General features: G+C 40.2%; 1 long non-coding RNA gene across 1 annotated transcript in view; it reads left to right on the top strand.

Annotated features, from left to right (window-relative positions):
* Nucleotides 1-9922: 9922 nt before the first annotated feature.
* Nucleotides 9923-18575, top strand: part of LOC136864616 (uncharacterized) — a 237182-nt gene continuing 228529 nt past the window's right edge. Inside the window, exon 1 of the long non-coding RNA XR_010859339.2 lies at nucleotides 9923-10102. This is a non-coding gene — a long non-coding RNA (uncharacterized lncRNA). The remainder of the gene's footprint in view (nucleotides 10103-18575) is intronic.

Below are 18575 nucleotides of genomic sequence, written 5' to 3'. Positions count from 1 at the left end.
AAAAGTAATTTTATTAAACGGATATATGATATATGTGTACGGTATGGTAAAGAAGTTTCCATTACAATGTCAAAAACAGGGCGATTTTGTATATAAGAATAGGTGTAGATACAACGTAACTCGCCAGATTAAGGTTATAATATGTAATAGCGGAGGGACAACCACACCAGTTTTCGTATCAAGTAATCCTGCTGTGGCTCCATACACTGTAACCATACTCTAATGGAAGTCTTACAAGAGACTTACACGCCCCTTTCCTTTACATCCTTACTACCACCCTTAAAATACCTCATAGGCATGTGAAGAGTTCTGTAGCCTTTATTTACAACCTCGTTAATGTGTTTACCCTAATAAAAATATTTCCTCACTTTAACACCTAAGTATTTACAGTAATCCCCATGAGTTACTTTCAACCATCAACGCCCTAACTAAAACCTAGAGAACTTTTCCTCTTGGTAATTACAACCAGAATTTTCATTCCATTTACGTTGTCTATTGTCCATCTCACAACACTGTCGAGGTCTCTTTGTAGTCGCTCATAATCCTGTAACTTATTTATCGCTCTATACCAGAGGTGCTCACGCACACACGTAACACACACCTATGGCGTTTCTCACATTGCGGCGCCATTTACAGCCAGCGCAAAACCTATAATATGGTGTTCCTCACCTAGGTGTACTCATCACAGGGACTCGTACTATCTGGTGGTCTTAATGTTTCGTCATTTCTGTCCCGAGAAAATGGCTGAAAAGAATTCAATGAAAATTGGTATTTTACTTCGGGAAATGAACCACTACAGTGTAGGCTATAAATCATTTTATTTACCCTGAATGATATGGTAGTTTAGAGGAAGGAGCCTATAATTTAATTTTTAACATCTACCGTATGTTATTGGTCAGCCCGCCTGGTGGCCATGATCGTTAAGGCGCTGAAGTCTAAACGGTCTGACACCGAGGTTAACCGGTTCGAGTCCCGTTGGTCGAAAAAATTTCACCATCAGAATGTTGGCAGGCAGGGTAGGGGAGGTGGTGGTATAAAATTTCTAATCTCTAGATTGCGTGCAAAAAGCCTGGATTAAATTCCAAACCTCTCCGCAGTGCTCATATGGAGTGAGGGCATATGACGCTGTTGATGGTGATTCGTCCATCGGATGGGGACGTTAAGCCTTGAGCAGACCCCTTGGTGCTATTCGATAGGAGTAGGCTATGTGCTAGCACCGGGTTTCACCCTCTCCCTACTAGCATATCTCACGTCATTCATTTCATCTCATTAACTCCTCTGATGAGGTTGACGTCAGGAAGGGCATCTAGTCATAAAAAAACCCGGCATGGCAGACTCATCTCACCTCATACCCGACCCCGTAGGGAAACGGGACAAGGGTTGGACAAACACCAGAGGTGCTCACGCCGGTCATTCCGTCCTGCGGGCGGGCAGGCAGGCGATGAGCGTATGCTTCACAGGCCATGAAGGTAGGGCGAAGTTCTCCCACTCTCGATCACCGCGGCGATACCCGAGTTTGAAATGGAGGCAGAAATAGTGAAAGAAAGAGGGCAGAAGTCCACGTCATTTTCAGTTTACGTTGTAAGAAATAAGTTATTTACGTTCATTGCAGTTAATGTATTTTGACCGGATACAATAAAGAATTAGGCCTACAACCTCAAATATTTTTATAATGTACGTAATGAATTACAATTTTCACTATTAAGTTTTAAGAGGTGCTTTAGAAATGTTTCTAATATAATACGGAGTTAAGGTGGTTAAGCTGTGGCTTGTGGTTGTTTAGGTTTAAAATATCTGATAAACTCACCAACAATCCAGTCATTCTTACCGGGAATAACATGTTAGGTTATTTATTGAAATCATACTTGCATATCTATCTGGTAGATAAATTAACATTGTTCTTGTACTTTAATCTTGGACAGTAAATACTGTATCTATGTCCTCACTCGTGATGAAACTCCCTCTCCCCTTTTAGAAGCTATCTATTATCATAGGACGCCTGTTAAATTTTAAATATTATTTTAAGAAATTCAGTGAACAGAGAAAATCACACAGCACTACAACACTGTACAAAATCAAGCAAAAAACTTGTTGAATTATGTAATTATACTACTTTTTGCTTAATGAATAACAATAATTTTACTTTCATTTTAATGGAAATACTCTCATGGCCATCCAAGGAATTGTAAATCGTTGCTTGTACGGGTAAACTCTGTACCTTTGTAGATTGTAACAAAAAATTATAACGTGTCAGTTTTTCTTGAATGAATAAATATAAGAAAATAAAAATGACTGTTTATATCGACTTTCGAGCGCAGTATAAATCAATCCTGAGTATCTTGAAAATATCAGTGTTTTCTGAGATTATAGCGATTTCTTCTAAGTCCGACTCGTTGGCTGAATGGTCAGCGTACTGGCCTTCGGTTCAGAGGGTCCCGGGTTCGATTCCCGGCCGGGTCGGGGATTTTAATCGCTTCTGATTAATTCTTCCGGCTCGGGGACTGGGTGTATATGTCCGTCCCAACACTCTCCTCATCATATTCAGACAACACACTACACTACCAACCACCACAGAAACACGCAATAGTGCTTCCACCCCACCATAGAGGGTTGGCGTCAGGAAGGGCATCCGGCCGTAAAACAGGGCCAAATCCACAAATCCAAATTCGCACCCGCGACCCCACAGGTGTGGGAAAAAGCGGCAGGAAAAGAAGAAGAATAGCGATTTCTTCTAAATACTACACCCCAATCAGCATTTCGCTGAGTAGTGAAGGAGAGCTTCGTAATCACAATTGAACGTCAATGTCCCCTCCCTTCCCTGCAAAGTGTGTCCGGTAGGGATGGGCCACTCGATCGCCTGCTCGAGCAGGCTCGAGTGCTGACGTCACGAACTGGTGTGTCGAGCGTGGTCGAGCCAGATCGAGCAACACGGAATTCCCTCATGACGTAGGCTTGCATGTGCGCTAAGCAGGAGTGTGTGTTAGGGCTCGAGCTACAATTCCGTCTGCACTCATTCTCGTTGATATTCACCTTCCGGCACTACGCGTAGAGTAGAAGTAGAGTCATTAGCGATAGCGTCCATTCTACAGAAATGCATACGTACCGTGTCATAGTGGACGCATCAGTTTATTAAATCCATATATGCCCAGAATTACTTTTTTTTTTTTATCAAATGGAAGTGACTGCTCGACATGGCGATGAGCTCTGCATAGTGATGGTATTTGTGTGGTTTTCCTTTCGTTACTTGGTCGCTACTTCCATTTTTGGTTCTTCTGAACATTGTATGTATCATTTTAATAATATATTCTGTTCAGTTTCATTATAATGCTATATTTACTATTTCTCCTACATAATAAAAAAATGTGAACAGACCTGAAGTCCTGCGTCCGATATAATATAACTGGGTTTTTTGCTATTGGTTTTACGTCGCACCGACACAGATAGGTGTTACGGCGACGATGGGATAGGAAAGGTGTTAGGAGTGGGAAGGAAGCGGCCGTAGCCTTAATTAAGCTACAGCCCCAGCATTTGCCTGGTGTGAAAATGGGAAACCACGGAAAACCACTTCGAGGATGGCTGAGGTGGGAATCGAACCCACCTCTACTCAGTTGACTCCAGAGGCTGAGTGCACCCCGTTCCAGCCCTCGTACCACTTTTCAAATTGCGTGGCAGAGCCGGGAATCGAACCCGGACCTCCGGGGGTGGCGGCTAATCACGCTAACCACTACACCACAGAGGCGGACTTACTTACATATTACGCCGTATCATTTCTCAGGCGATAATATTACTCTAGGATAACAACCATATAATCCATATACTCCTATGTTGTGTAAGGGATTCAATGTATTCCGTTAATAATGTTAAGGCGTTATCATTATAAATATTATTTTCATGGTACGAAATGTAACAAACTATTTCTGAAATTGCCGGGTGAGGATATAGTTTGTTCAGTTGAGTTCCTGTACACACACTGGTTTCATTTCATTAGTATTAAAAGAGCAAAGAAGATTGCCACTCATCTGATTTAGTACAAGGTAATCACTCATAGATGGCAGGCCATACTCCTGCTCGAGTACTGCTCGACCTAGATCGAGCAGTGACGTCATCAGCTCGAGCCGCTCGAGCTGCGCTCATGCCCATCCCTAGTGTCCGGTCTCTCGCTTCACTGTGACGTTTGCTTGTTACGTAAGCTGCCCGCATTGACGTCGCGCTAGCCCAGCCGCACTGGGCTGTCCTCAACGGGAGCCCAGCTCAGCACCTCTGCTCTATACAGTATTGCGTATAATATCATCTGCAAAAATCCTTATCTGTGTTCCAGTTATTTACTCATATAATTTATATAGATAAGAAAACATGAAGGTACAATAATACTGCCTTGCGGGATCCCCCTTTTAATCATTAGAGGATCAGATAATACTTCACCTACTCTAATTCTCTGAGTTATGTTTTCTAGAAATTTAGCCACCCATTCAACCACCTTTTATCTAATCCAGTAGCCCTCGTTTTCGTCAGCACTCTCCCTCTAAGGCACTGGTTCGGGGTCTGGGGTCTTCGAACGTGTACGACAAGTAGTGGCACGCACGTTGTTGCAGAGCGTGTACTGGAGCAGGAGGGCGCGCACTATTAAACAATTTTTGTGGAAGATTACGCTTAAACTGACTTGTAATTGTTTTATTCTCAGCCATCTCAAAAGGTATGCCAGCTATTGATTTTACCATCCCTAGAAGTTTGAGTATGGAATTTTGATACATGCTGTATATACAGGGTATTCAGCTAAGATGTCCACCCCAAATAACTCGTGAACCGTTGAAGATATCGAAATTCTGTTTTCATCTTCAGTACTAATACCATGGTCTCATGACTGAACATGCCGTACGTTTCCAGAGTGTCAGTATCTGCCGAGATAATGGTACTTTGTTTTTTCAAATGAAACTACGCTGGTTTCTATACCTTGACTATAACATGAAAGTATTGTAAATTCAGCGCCGTGATTATTTTGTAAATCGGACAAGTACTACTTGAGAAAATGTAATGTTTCCAAACGTGCTTCATTTGCCAGCTGAGGTTGCCCTTTTCGATTCGCGCTACGTATGAGACATGGGCTACTGTAGCTGTTGACAAACAGAGTTGCTTGACCTTCTTCTAGCAGATAGGTATTCACTCTACTGTGTTCATTAAACAAATATTTTATGGTAAAGTGCATTATTTAACATCTTTAATATCGCCGTACGTAACAGGTAAAGGAAAAGCAGATCTGCGACGGGTTTCCTTTCCTATCCCATTCCCATTGGTCAACCCTTGTTCTTTTCTGATCCTGACGGTATTAGGTTTGCAAAGCCTAGCGAGTCTTCCATTTTCGCTGCCTTCGTGGCCATTCTCTTTCTTTTGTTAATTCCTCGATGACTCGAACCACCACCGGGCGAGTTGGTCGTGCGGTTAGGGGCGCGCAGCTGTGAGCTCGCATCCGGGAGATAGTGGGTTCGAACCCCACTGTCGGCAGCCCTGAAGATGGTTTTCCGTGGTTTCCTATTTTCACACCAGGCAAATGCTGGGGCTGTACCTTAATTAAGGCCACGGACGCTTCCTTCCCATTCCTAGGCTTTTCCTGTCCTTGTGTCGGTGCGACGTAAAGCAAATATCAAACATAAATAAATGAATCGAACCACTTCTTTCTCCTCCTCCTCCCCTCCCCCTCTGGTTAATATTAATAAGTTGTAATAATTTTGCTCCTTCAAATAATACTCACTTCCTTCCACCACTATTATAAATTTAAAGTATTTAAAATATGGCTTTCTTTTTATTTATTAATGTTTCTCCTTCTTCCTCTGCCACTTTTCCTACAACTGGGTGGGGAAGTGTAACGCATGTCAATTTGGCCCAATTTTACGGGCGCATGCTCTTCCTGACGTTAGTCATGTATGGTCTTCTTTTATCCTAGTGTTAGCACTAACTCAGATGGGTTTTCGGCGATGATAGGATAGGAAAGGGTTAGGACTGGGAAGGCAGCGGTCATGGCTTTAATTAAAGTGAAAATGGTGTGAAAATGGCAAACCACGAAAAATCATCTTTAGGTCTGCCGGTGGTGGGGTTCAAACCTACCATCTCTCGAAAACAAGCCAACAGCTAAGCGGACCATACGGCGCAGCTAGCCTGTTCGGTCCTGTGTGGTTTAATGTCACGTCAGTATAATAATGTCCCATAGAAATTGTCCGTTTTTCCTTTATCTGTTATCTATGGCGATATTAAAGGAGTTGAATCATACAGTTTATCATAGCGCGTGTATTTATGGGCACAATAGAGCGTATACCTCGCTACCAGAAGGGAGTGAAGAAGCAATTCTGTATGTCAACAGCTAGCTCATGTTTCATACGTAGCGCGAATCGAGCAGGACAGTCCTCAGCTGGCAAATGAAGCACGTTGGGAAACGTCACATTTTCTCGAGAAGTACATGTCCGATTTTCAAAATAATCACGACGATGAAATCATGTTTTTAAGTTATTGCCCAGGTATAGAAAACAGCGTAGTTCCATTTGAAAGAAAGTGATTACCATTATCTCAGACGATAATGACCCCATGAAAAAGTAATGTAGGTCTTATAATGAGCCCTTTGGTACCAATACCGAAAGTGAAAACAGAATGTCATTATCTATAACTATTCAGGAATTATTTGAGGTGGACAACTTAGCTGAATAACCCTGTGTAATGCTAATGACTCATAGGGCCCGGATATTTAAAAACTGCATATGCGCGTATGCAAATGCATATTTTGAACGTTAGTGCATATACAGATATATTTTTCTCTTATGTGTGATCGATTATCGAAGATTTCTGAATGAAATGAAAAATCTAATGAACTCTATTTATATGTTTTAGGTACATCCCTTGGCTATGCAAGAAGCCTTCTCTTGATCAAGGAAAGGGTTTACAGTGTCGCAATACAAGCAGGTAGACGGATTATGACCCATTTCCTTCATTCTGACAGTACTCCTTACAGTAGCCTCCCAATGTATGCGTTCATCTGTTAACTTGTTGGTCGTCTATTGCAGTGTTTTACCAGATTAAACTGCAAAAATGCCTAAAGATAAGAACTCTAGATCTTTTTTAATTAAACAGTGGATATCAAGCAATAGTGACTATATAAGTGACGGCGATGTAGTATACTGTCAAGTGTGCAACAAGAGTAAATAATAATAATGTTATTTGCTTTACGTCCCACTAACTACTTTTTAAGGTCTTCGGAGACGCCGAGGTGCCGAAATTTAGTCCCGCAGGAGTTCTTTTACGTGCCAGTACATCTACCGACACGGGGCTGTCGTATTTGAGCACCTTCAAATACCACCGGACTGAGCCAGGATCGAACCTGCCAAGTTGGGGTTAGAAGGCCAGCGCCTTAACCGTCTGAGCCACTCAGCCCGGCTGCAACAAGAGTGTAAAAGGTGATTAAAAATTTCAAACTGAACAGCATTCAAAGAACTTCACATCTCAGATCAAAAGAACGGAGTAAGAACAGCTAGTTTTAACCGAAGTGGAAACACGGTGTGAAGTTAGTACATTTTCTGCTAATATTATTTTGTAAGACTTGTGTAGGCAGTAACATTCCACTGCATAAACTGTATAATCCACATCTAGGCTAGTTTCTTGAAAAGTATTGTGCTAATCAAAGAATACCAGATGAATCTACACTTAGGAAGAACTATTTACTTTCATTGCACGCTGTCGTTGATTCGATAGGAACTTCACAGTGGGTAAATTACGTCCGGAAGGACACGGCAAATCTCATTTACTTTTGTGCAAAGTGCTAGAAAAAAACAACCACGCTACAGTTGGAAGATTTGTTAACGATTCCCTGCGATTTCTGTGGCCTAGTGAATCGGAGAGTGATTGTTACAAAGTGCGCCTTTTAGTCACAGATGCAGCTTCGTATATGTTGAAAGCTGGTCAATCTCTTTGAGTATTTATTCCAAATCTCATCCATGTCACATGTTTGGTCCATGGATTGCATCTTATTGCAGAAGAGATACGAACCCTCTTTCCATCTGTCAACAGAGTAATTTCAGGTGGGAACAAACTGTTCCTGAAAGCACCGGCTCGTGTACAGTTGTATAAAACTCATCTGCCTCAGGTTTCTCTTCCACCGGAACCTATTCACATAAGATGGGGAACTTGGTTATCCTCAGTATCGTTCTATCAGGAGAAGTTTAATCAAGTGAAAGATGTAGCTAAAAGTATTGACGATAGCCATACTGCGTGGGTTCGTGAAGCAAAGTGCGCATTTGAATCGGAAACTGTATATAGTGATATCAGTTTCATCCATGTGCATTATTCGTCACTTTCGAAGGCGATTAAGGGCCTAGAAGCTCGTGATGCACTCCTATACGAATCCCTTCAGTTAATTCAAAACACCATTAGTTCTTTAAATGGTGTCCCTGGTGAAACTGGAAAAAAAGTAAAAAGGAAACTCAGTGTGGTGTTGGACTCAAACCCAGGACTGAAGAAGATTCAATCCATGAGCATCTACATACTGTAAGTGGAATCAGGCAGTCTTTGCCAGAAGAATGTTCCGAGCAGTCAGTGCCAGAGTACAAGTATTGCCCAGTTACGTCCGCCGACGTAGATCGATCATTTTCAGCGTATAAATTCAGTCCGACAACAGAAAGTCATTGCCCCTGAAAATATTGAAAAACTCTCGATAACCTACTGCCATGCACTGTTTTGCAAGAAATGAAACATGTTTGTCAGTTTAACACTGAGTTAAAATTAAATAATACGTTTGGTAAGTGTATTTTGTTTTATTTTTAGTGCATGTTTTCGTCCATATTCTCAACATTTTTAGTGCAAATGTGCATGCATATTTTTGGAGTGTTTAGTGCATATGAATCCGGGCCCTAGTAATGACAATCAATAAGGAGGCCTAGATTCTAGATTCACTCACCACACTATAGCTGGTTAGCTGCATCATTCCTGGATTCTATGTGTGAATCTTCGTGACAACATAACGGCGTGTGGCTTCCGGGGAGGCCAGGTGCATGTCTTTCGAATTGACGCCGTAGCGGCGACCTGCGCGTCTGTGAATATGGAGCCATACATAAAATGATTTCTAATGCTGAAGGCGGCACAAACACTCAGCCCCCAAGCCATAGGAATTAACTAATGAAAGTTAAAGTCCCCGGCCCGGTCGGGAAGCGAAACCGGGAACCCTGTGACTAAAGGCCAGCGTGCTAATCATTTAGCTGTAGAACCGGAAATTTCGGTGATAGCAGCTTTCCTGAAATTGGTACCGAAACTTATTTCATGTACTGGAACATGTATTCCAGTATTATGCAATAATAATAATAATAATAATAATAATAATAATAATAATGTATCTCGCAATAACACGACCTATTAGACAGCAAGCGACATAAACAACTATGAGAGCCTGGAAAAAAATCCAATCCATAAAACAACAATAGTTATTTTTATCAGATTCGAGGCCACTCATACAACATCAGACTTAAGTAACAACTACGTCGTAAGACAGTACTCATACATTAAATCGCTGATTAACAGGCGTATCACTGTCGTAAGACGATTGCAAAAGGACGGTCTCGAATACAGCGCTTGTTTTTGCCTTGGGCAACCTGTTTCAACAAGTTGAACGACTGGCCAAAAGATGGCAGGATCCATACTCTTCGCGGAAGGAAATCTACCCTCACCTGGTACCCTAATAATTCATCAACAAGTTACACCTTGCAACTAAATATATGCGTGAAGCCGTAAGACATGAGTTGACACAAAGCATAATTGTAACAGAACCATTATGGATCAACATTTCAGATCTTACGACTTGCTGAGTGATGTTATTAGATGCGCCGGTGGTGGGGATGGTTGAAAGTTGTGTCTGTTGGCTAACCTGTACTCATAGTCGCCATGTTAACTGTTTCGTATGTAATGTGAACGGGTTTGTGATAAATCATTTTGTGTTGTGTTCAATCTGTTAAAGATGTGCAGCAAATGGAAATTTAAAACTACGGATATACCGCTACATAGTGCATATAATATCAAAACAGTGAGGCAGAGAAGAGAATGTTGACAGGTTGTTGTGCTTTTAGCCGCGCATTAGGTGAGTCATCACACAGAGAAATCGGTGGTTAAGTTGAACTTTTTTTTTTTTTTTTTTCCCTAGGTTTATGAGATAACGTGTACTCATTGAGTAGCATATCTGAAGTGTGATGGTGTGTGCATTTTGACAAGTTACTTTATTCGTACGCTGTATCTTGGGAAGTTTCGATTTGTTTGAGATGTCTACTGACACGACTGGCTTTTGTTTGCATTGTTTACAATGATGTTGACGTAGATGCGTGGCATATTTGAATCCCTTTAGGTCCTGTTTGCGATGTCATACAGGGGGTGTGTGATATCGTTGAAATGAAACTAACGTCGATTATTTATATATCCGTACTATCAAATTGAAGCGTTGTCATATAGACGATGATCTGCATGAACTGGCTTCAGATCTGCCAGTTCTGTCTATTAGATTGCAGATAAGAATGTTTACCGAAGGATTACTTCACCTTGGGTTATTATACTTGTTGCATTATTTGTTTAAATGACATTAAAATAAACTAAGGAATCATAGTTAAATAGAACGTGTTTATCCATTGATCTATTTCAAGATAGTATATATAATTTTTTGTGATACCGAATTAAAATGTTTATAGCCTACTTTGCAAGGTATATTAAATATTATTACTGATTACTCTTTGTTTATGTTTACGGCAAGAAAAGGTAGATTTGTTAATGTAGGCTGTGGGATATTTTTCTTATTCTTTTCATGAAGTTATTGGCACTGACAGATTGAGTGTAGGCCTCCTAAATTTCTGAACTACTCATTAAAATTTGTTTTGGGTTCACCATCTCTGAGGTTTAGTATTTGATTTAATTTTGTTTAGAATATATGGTTCAAATCCTGTGCTGTGGAAAGACTCATTGCAGTCTAAATTTTGTTTAGAAGGAAATATGATTTGTTTATAACCCCCAAACAGCAAGCTTATGCCTCTTTGATTTTTGTACCATGACCCAGATTGATTATTACACATTGCTCATGTGTAATATTACAGTAGGAAAAATCCATAGAATATAGGAATTTTATTGTTAAAATGAAGTATCTGATTGCAGCAATCTACTGTAACTTACATCAATATGTAGATAAATATGCCTAGTTAAATGTTTTTTCAGTTGAAATGGGTAATTTTCCATTGAATTAGTACTATTCCACTGCAAACCTGTGCACTGTTCCTAAATATATTTCGTAGTAACATTAACAGGTTGGTAGACTTGTCATGGATAGGGAAAGCAATTCATTGCAATTAAAATACCGGTTGGCATACCTTAAGAGGTCCAGAAAAGTTTGGATATATTCCAGTTAGATATCTAGGGAGTCACAGTTATCAATTACCTCAAATAAGAGTTCTAAACAGCAGTCAACACACGTCATTCAAGTAAAATGTAACGAAGGAACCCTTTCCAACTTTGCTTTTGAGAATATATTGAAAGTATACTTACATTTGCTCGAAAAATAACGTGTAGGTGCGCTATATGTCACATCCATAACTTCCTGTCACACTCATAACCATTGATTACAAAATTAATATATCAGATGATTTATTTATTACTGACTAACTACTACTGGGTTCACTGGGTACATGTATGAAAATAATGCTCTCTTTCAAGTCGAAAGATTCACAGAAATCAGTCATTGAACTTGGTATACACAAAAGTGATGTCCTTTTCCTGTCATACCCATAACCATGTGTAATTTATTTTTTACTGTTACTAAATTAGTGGTAGGAAACAATTTAATCAGTTAAAGTATGAAGCAAATATAGCTGTACTGGTATTGTTTCCCAGTTAGTGAAAATTAAAACTTATAATTTCTTAACAAATATCACAAATTCTACTGTTGAGTCTGTTGCCATGGATTTGTCCTGTACGTACTGAAATAATTTTGCATTGCATTTTAGTAATGTTTGCTACCTGATCATCTGTAGCACAAACTCCATATAACCTTTCATATCATACATAACTTTCATATTATACATCTTTAGATCAGTGTAGTTTGGAATGGTAGGAAAGGAGAACAGTCTAGGTGTTTTAATTAAATTTTGGCTCTATTGGAGGTAAGTCATTTTAGCCTAAGAGCCTTCCTTTTTTTTTTTCTCAAACATATTATTGTTCTCTTTTTTGTGCAATGATGCAGAGATTGACTACCTCAGATCGAGTGGGGGTACATTAGTCACCTTAATAAAGAATATTGCATTGTATTCAAAATGTCAGCGACCTCTACGTAATGTACATGAAACAACACCATGGCCCAACACCGAAAAATAACTTGATAGATGCTTTTACTTTACAGATGTTGGAATAAAAACCTGTGTTGTCATTAACGTGTATAAATGGTGGTTAAACAGCTGCAACCATGTATTACACAACCCAGCATTTTCAAACTTTTTTTTGCGGCAAGAGGTGTGATAGGTGATCTTAACCAATTTTGGGTCGCTGAACACGAATCCGCTGTCCGTTTCTACGTATCACGTCACATTTTCTCGCAATAGGCATATCAAAATAAGAGACAGATCTGAATATTGTAGGCCTATATAAAAAGTACTAAAAAATGTTGATAATTTTGGAAATATTTATAATTTTTTGTATTATTATATATATTTTGAAATAGTTGAATATTGTCTTGATTATACAATGAATAATTATTGAGTATAAAATTACAATGAAATATTTAGCATTTATTGTAATATAATTCTGATTTACACAGAAACACATAAACAAACAACTCTGAGGCAATGAAAGCAATTTATTTTGACAATTAAACGTGATTTACAAGCAAACAATGTAACTTTTATTCCGTATCTTTATGAACTCATAAATGTGAACAAAATAAACTTTAACAGTCTTAGATGTCCCCTTGAAATGAACGCTTGGCTACCCAGCGTCTGACTGCATCAAGTTTGTCTTCTCTTTTCAAACACCAATAGTAGTCGGCCATCATTGCTTCATCCCACCTTCCCTGGTATCTTATTTCTGCTTCCTTGATGTCCTGGTGCAACCTCTCTCTCCCATCTCTTCACTAACAGCCCCAACATTTACCGGAAAGTGATAGAGATGAGAATGAAGGAAGTGCAGTTTCAGACTCAGTCTACACCCCAACTCTTTCATATCACCCAACATCGTTTTCACTATTGTTTCGCATTGTTCATCCTTTACATTTCCTAGAACTTCGTTATGACATCTCTAATTAAATTCCATGCAGCAAGTTCCACGGCATTCATCGTCTGTTCAAAGTTTCTGTCTTTCAGAAGCTTTCTAATTTGTGGTCCATTAAAAATGCCTTCCTTGAATTTGCATCAGATAAATGTGGAAATTTGCTTGAAATGTACTTGAAACAGGGCCTTAACGAACTGCTTCATGATTCCCAGTTTGATGTGTAGCGGTGGGGAAATAAATTTTTGTAGGCCAACTACGGCAGCATTTGTAACATTTTTCACACCAGGTGTCAAAACTTGTCTCTTGGGCTAGGAAGGTGTAGACCAGTGTTTGTCCCTAGCTCTGCTGTCCCATTCACATAAATAACAAGGGAATTTAGTGTAGAATGCTTGTTGTCCTAATATAATACCACACATCTTCAAGTCAGTACACACATCTCACTGGTGTTCATGATATTTTAGGTTATTTCCAACATGCAGTTTGCTGTCGGTACATGGACGCATGCGTATAGTGCGTATATCGGTTCCGGGATTGATACACGATTGGGTTGTGTTGGAATGGATTCTCGTTCATGAACTCCAAGGAATAGGAGTTTACTATACTAACCTGGTGTAATGCCGATATTTTCCCATATTGCCCCTAATGTCTTATGATGCTCACTTCTTTCATATAGATTTGTAATGTCTTGAGCAACTCCTCGGCTAATGCGGAAATGCTCGTAAAATTCATTTTCATTATACTGAGGAACAGTTTCTTCTGAAAAATACATTGTATTTCAATTATATTTTGTTTCACTTGGTAGCTTTTGTGCCTTCATAAACTATAGGCCTAACGTAACACAATACATAAATAACTAAAGAAATATGTTTAATTACCGTCACCTAAATAATTGTCATTTCTTTTTCTTTTTGCGAAAAATAATACCTCCTCTTCTTCACTGGATGAAGAGTGTAAAAAATCGTCGTCACTATCCATCCTAACCTCAGTAACCAAACAGCTGATTAATTTATTAATGGGAGAAGAGCGCGCAATGTGCATAAAAATAGCTGATTAAGGAACTCCAAAGAAATCAGCGTACAGCAGGAGACAACGATACAGTGTTTCTGCGCATGTCAAAGAAATGTACGGCTCAGTACATGCTTTAGACTGCGGACTAGTTCCGACCGCCAGGGATCGATGCGAAGAGTTAGTTGGAACGCCTGACTGCAGTACACGGACGAATACATGAACGCAATTTTGACTGTGTTGGAAAGGATTTTTCATATTGCGCATGCGCAAGGAGACCATGTACTGGTACAGGGACTGTGTTAAAAAGAACCTTTTATTTTATCTAAAACAGTCCCTTCATAATATAATATCCATACACGTAACAGCATGAGTCTGGCTTATTCAGACATCATCTTCTAATTCCTGACACACTTGCCATTTTCACAACACAGTATAAAAAGGTCAGACTTCCGCCACACTCACAACGCAACTGATCGGCTTCACTGCATTGCAGCTACCACAAGCTAAAAATAGACTCTCTTATCTGACTAATTCAATGGAGGGGACATAGTCGATGGAGGAGTTTTAGATTGACAAGCGTACGCAACATTAACAAAATAAACCACGGCCACTCTAACAACAGCCGATTCGCTGTTATCACAAAGCAGCACTGTACCGCAATGGCACATCATCAGACGGTGAATGGCAAATAACACGAAAACTAGATGTGATACAATAGAACCAATGACATTTCTGAAATCAGGAGACCTTATTTAGTTAAAATCACGTATCAGATGCTTTGCCGCAAAAATCATGCTGGGTAGTGTTATTATTTTTTATGTCTTTATTTAGCATTAAAATTTAGAGCATAAGTTAGAAGTAATGGACATGAAAGTGAGAATGATCTCTGGTACAAGCAGGTGGGAACAATGGTAGGATGGAATTCAGAATGTGGAGATAAAAGCTAAGTTAGGAATAAACTAGATGGTTGAAGCGGTACACACGAACCATGTTTGGTGGTATGGTCATGTGAGGCGAATGGAGGAGGAGAAGAATAATGGACTCTGTCATGGATGATAAGAGAGGTAGAGAGAAATCAAGATGATGATGGTTAGGCTCAGTTTCTAATGATTTAAGGATAGGAGGTATGGAACTGTTACATGTAAAGGTTTGTGGAGGTATTTAGTTAATCACAGAGGCTTGCAGACTGAACACTGAAAGACATAACAGTCCATGATGAAGATGTATGTTTGTTGATTTAGCATTCATTACACAGTTGTTTTGACAACATTAAATAACCCTGTTCTGGATTAACTAGTAAGAAAGGGGTTATCAAAGATCATTGTAGCCTATAGTTAAAAATGAATGAAGGAACGGAAGAAAGTAAGAAAGAGCATAGTATAACAGCATGCTTCACACGATGATAATTGATAAATTTGATGGTGCACAAAAATTGCTTCACTCTTTTACAATAATCATTATATGGGTCGATGACCTAGATGTTAGGTCCCTTTAAACAACAAGCATCATCAATAATTTGTATACAGATAACCATCTTACCAGATGAAAAACCTATGATTTCAAAAATTGCATAGGCCTATGTCATCTTTTTGCATAAGTGCTCCTGTAACTTGGTAGGTAGCCTATCTTTGAAATTCTTCCCTTCTACACTATAGGTTCAGTATCAAGTTGTGTACTGGTACAGTTTACCTATTGATATGGAAAATTCTTAGATATTTTTCAGCTGCATACCAAGAACAGAATTATGATGCAGTAGTGAAGCAGACCTGAAGAAAACAAGGAAAATCCCATATAAACTTACATAAAACCAGGGTGCGAAATCACGGTTGGGGGGGGGGGGGGAGATTTTCCCCCACCGACGATTTTTTTTTTTTTTTTTTTTTTTTTTTTTTTTTTTTTTTTTGCTAAGGGCTTTACGTCGCACCGACACAGATAGGTCTTATGGCGACGATGGGATAGGAAAGGCCTAGGAGTTGGAAGGAAGCGACCGTGGCCTTAATTAAGGTACAGCCCCAGCATTTGCCTGGTGTGAAAATGGGAAACCACGGAAAACCATCTTCAGGGCTGCCGATAGTGGGATTCGAACCTACTATCTCCCGGATGCAAGCTCACAGCCGCGCGCCTCTACGCGCACGGCCAACTCGCCCGGTACCGAGCTTACACCACTTCTGTACTTCTCGGAGAGTGTGTGTTTCCGATAGGTATCAATAGAACAATATTCACTTCAGGTGTGTTCACACCGACAAATTTGCTCGGTCAGCACATAGCCCTGGTAGAGGAAGGTTCCGCTAATAAAGCAATAAATCGTCTGGCCTTCCTTGGGAAAGACACAATCTCACATAAACATCTCAGCTGATTGGAATAACTTTCTAAAGTTTATCATTCTTCTTATAAAAACATAATTCAAACAAAATTTAAAATTTACATTTTTCTGGGGGAGGGGGTAGTTTACGTACAGGGGAATTATATACCCCCCTCCCCTGCCGGATACCGACTGGAATAAACACTAGCAGTTAAGCCCCTATATTTCTTCTCCCACCCCCCATCATTTCTTTTTGATTTCGCACCCTGCATAAAACTGGTTGAATATGAAACATTTTGTAGAAATTTGTCATACTGGTATTGCTGAACACATTTACGTGCTGATGTCTGCTAAATGGTAATTAAAAATCTCTGTTTCAAGTTAGTTTATTGCTCTAAAGTTTTAATGAAATTTTACAATTTCTCAATTCTGTTCCTCATGGACATGAATTTGGATGGGTACCTACATACTTTTCTTGAACATTCCTTTATTGAACAGATATTTCCCTTGGTTTCAGTTGGACACTAGCTACTGCTAATTATATCAGTCTTGCTGACCCGAGCTAGTGAGCAGACGTGCTTGGTAACGATCCAGATGTTCAGGTAAAGCAGTATGGGCTTAACATTGCAGCAGTATAGGAGTGCGATAGGGCGATGGCACAGCTGGGTCAAGTGGATCAAGATGGACTGCAAATTAGGAGTTAATAAAGGAATAGGACTGGCAGAACTGTTGATGGCGGCAGCTATAGTGGCTACGCTATTAGTCATCGGAGGCGTTGAGATGAACCCGGGCCCATTGACATGGGAGGACATGGAGAAAAATCAACGAAGTTGTGCGCGATGCTTCTCAGGCTCACCAGACCAAAGAAATGTTCTAGGTGCGATATCAACAGATCAACAATATGAAGGACAGCATAACCAAAGAACTAACAGAAATAAAGGTGAAGATAAGAGAAGACAAGGAAGAAAGAGCGATACTAAATCAGAGGATAAGGGTGCTAGAAGAAAGGTTCAGGTACTTCAGTGGCGAAATAGCAGAAGAACGAAGGAGGAGAAGAGAAGAAATATTACTTACGGCCTGGAGGAAACGGAAGGAGATTCTACGATGGAATTGCTGAACTCAGTCTTAAAGCTAATGGGAGAGAATTTAGGCATTGACTGTACTGAAAGGGAAAGAGATGATTTGTATAGGATGGGAAAGAATAGGGGAAGAAGACCTGATAGAATTAAGTTTGTTTCTTTATCAATGGCAAGCCTTATTTTGAATAGTGCGAGGAACTTGAAGGGCGGCAGGGTTTGGATAAGAAGGGATATGGGCAGAAAAAGCCTCCACGAGCAATGAGTTCTACAATTCCATTTACGACAAGCAAGAAAGTCGAATCTACGGGCATTTATAAGAGGAAACCGCTTGCATGTGATAGGAGAGACCTGGGCGAGAACGTGGATGGTCAGTGATCTGGGTAATATGTTCAAAGAACGAAGTAAGCAGTTTGGGTCATCAGCGAAAGTGCATGGTGTAGGAGTGATGACACAAGGGATTCCAGAGTCTATGTGCAGTGCTGGTGTTGATAACCCTGGACAGGTGATTCAGCGGTCTACGTCAGATCTTCCAGTGGAGTTAAATAACAGTGGACCGAGCTCAATAGCTGCAGTCGCTTAAGTGCGGCCAGTATCCAGTATTCGGGAGACAGTAGGTTCGAACCCCACTGTCGGCAGCCCTGAAAATGGTTTTCCGTGGTTTCCCATTTTCACACCAGGCAAATGCTGGGGCTGTACCTTAATTAAGGCCACGGCCGCTTCCTTCCCATTCCTAGCCCTTCCCTCTCCCATCGTCGCCATAAGACCTATCTGTGTCGGTGCGACGTTAAGCAACTAGCAAAAAATAAAAATAAATAACAGTGGGAGGAACGACGAGGCGAGCCGGATGTCGTGTGGAGGAGCTGAGGATACTTCCAGGCCAGTGGCGTATGCTGGGATCAAGACGTGGGCTAGCACTAGACTTAGGTTAC

Source organism: Anabrus simplex, chromosome 2 (genome assembly GCF_040414725.1).
Source record: "Anabrus simplex isolate iqAnaSimp1 chromosome 2, ASM4041472v1, whole genome shotgun sequence".
Taxonomy (NCBI): domain Eukaryota; kingdom Metazoa; phylum Arthropoda; class Insecta; order Orthoptera; family Tettigoniidae; genus Anabrus; species Anabrus simplex.
Note: the sequence above shows the minus strand (reverse complement) of the source record. Positions and strands in the feature narration are given on the sequence as shown.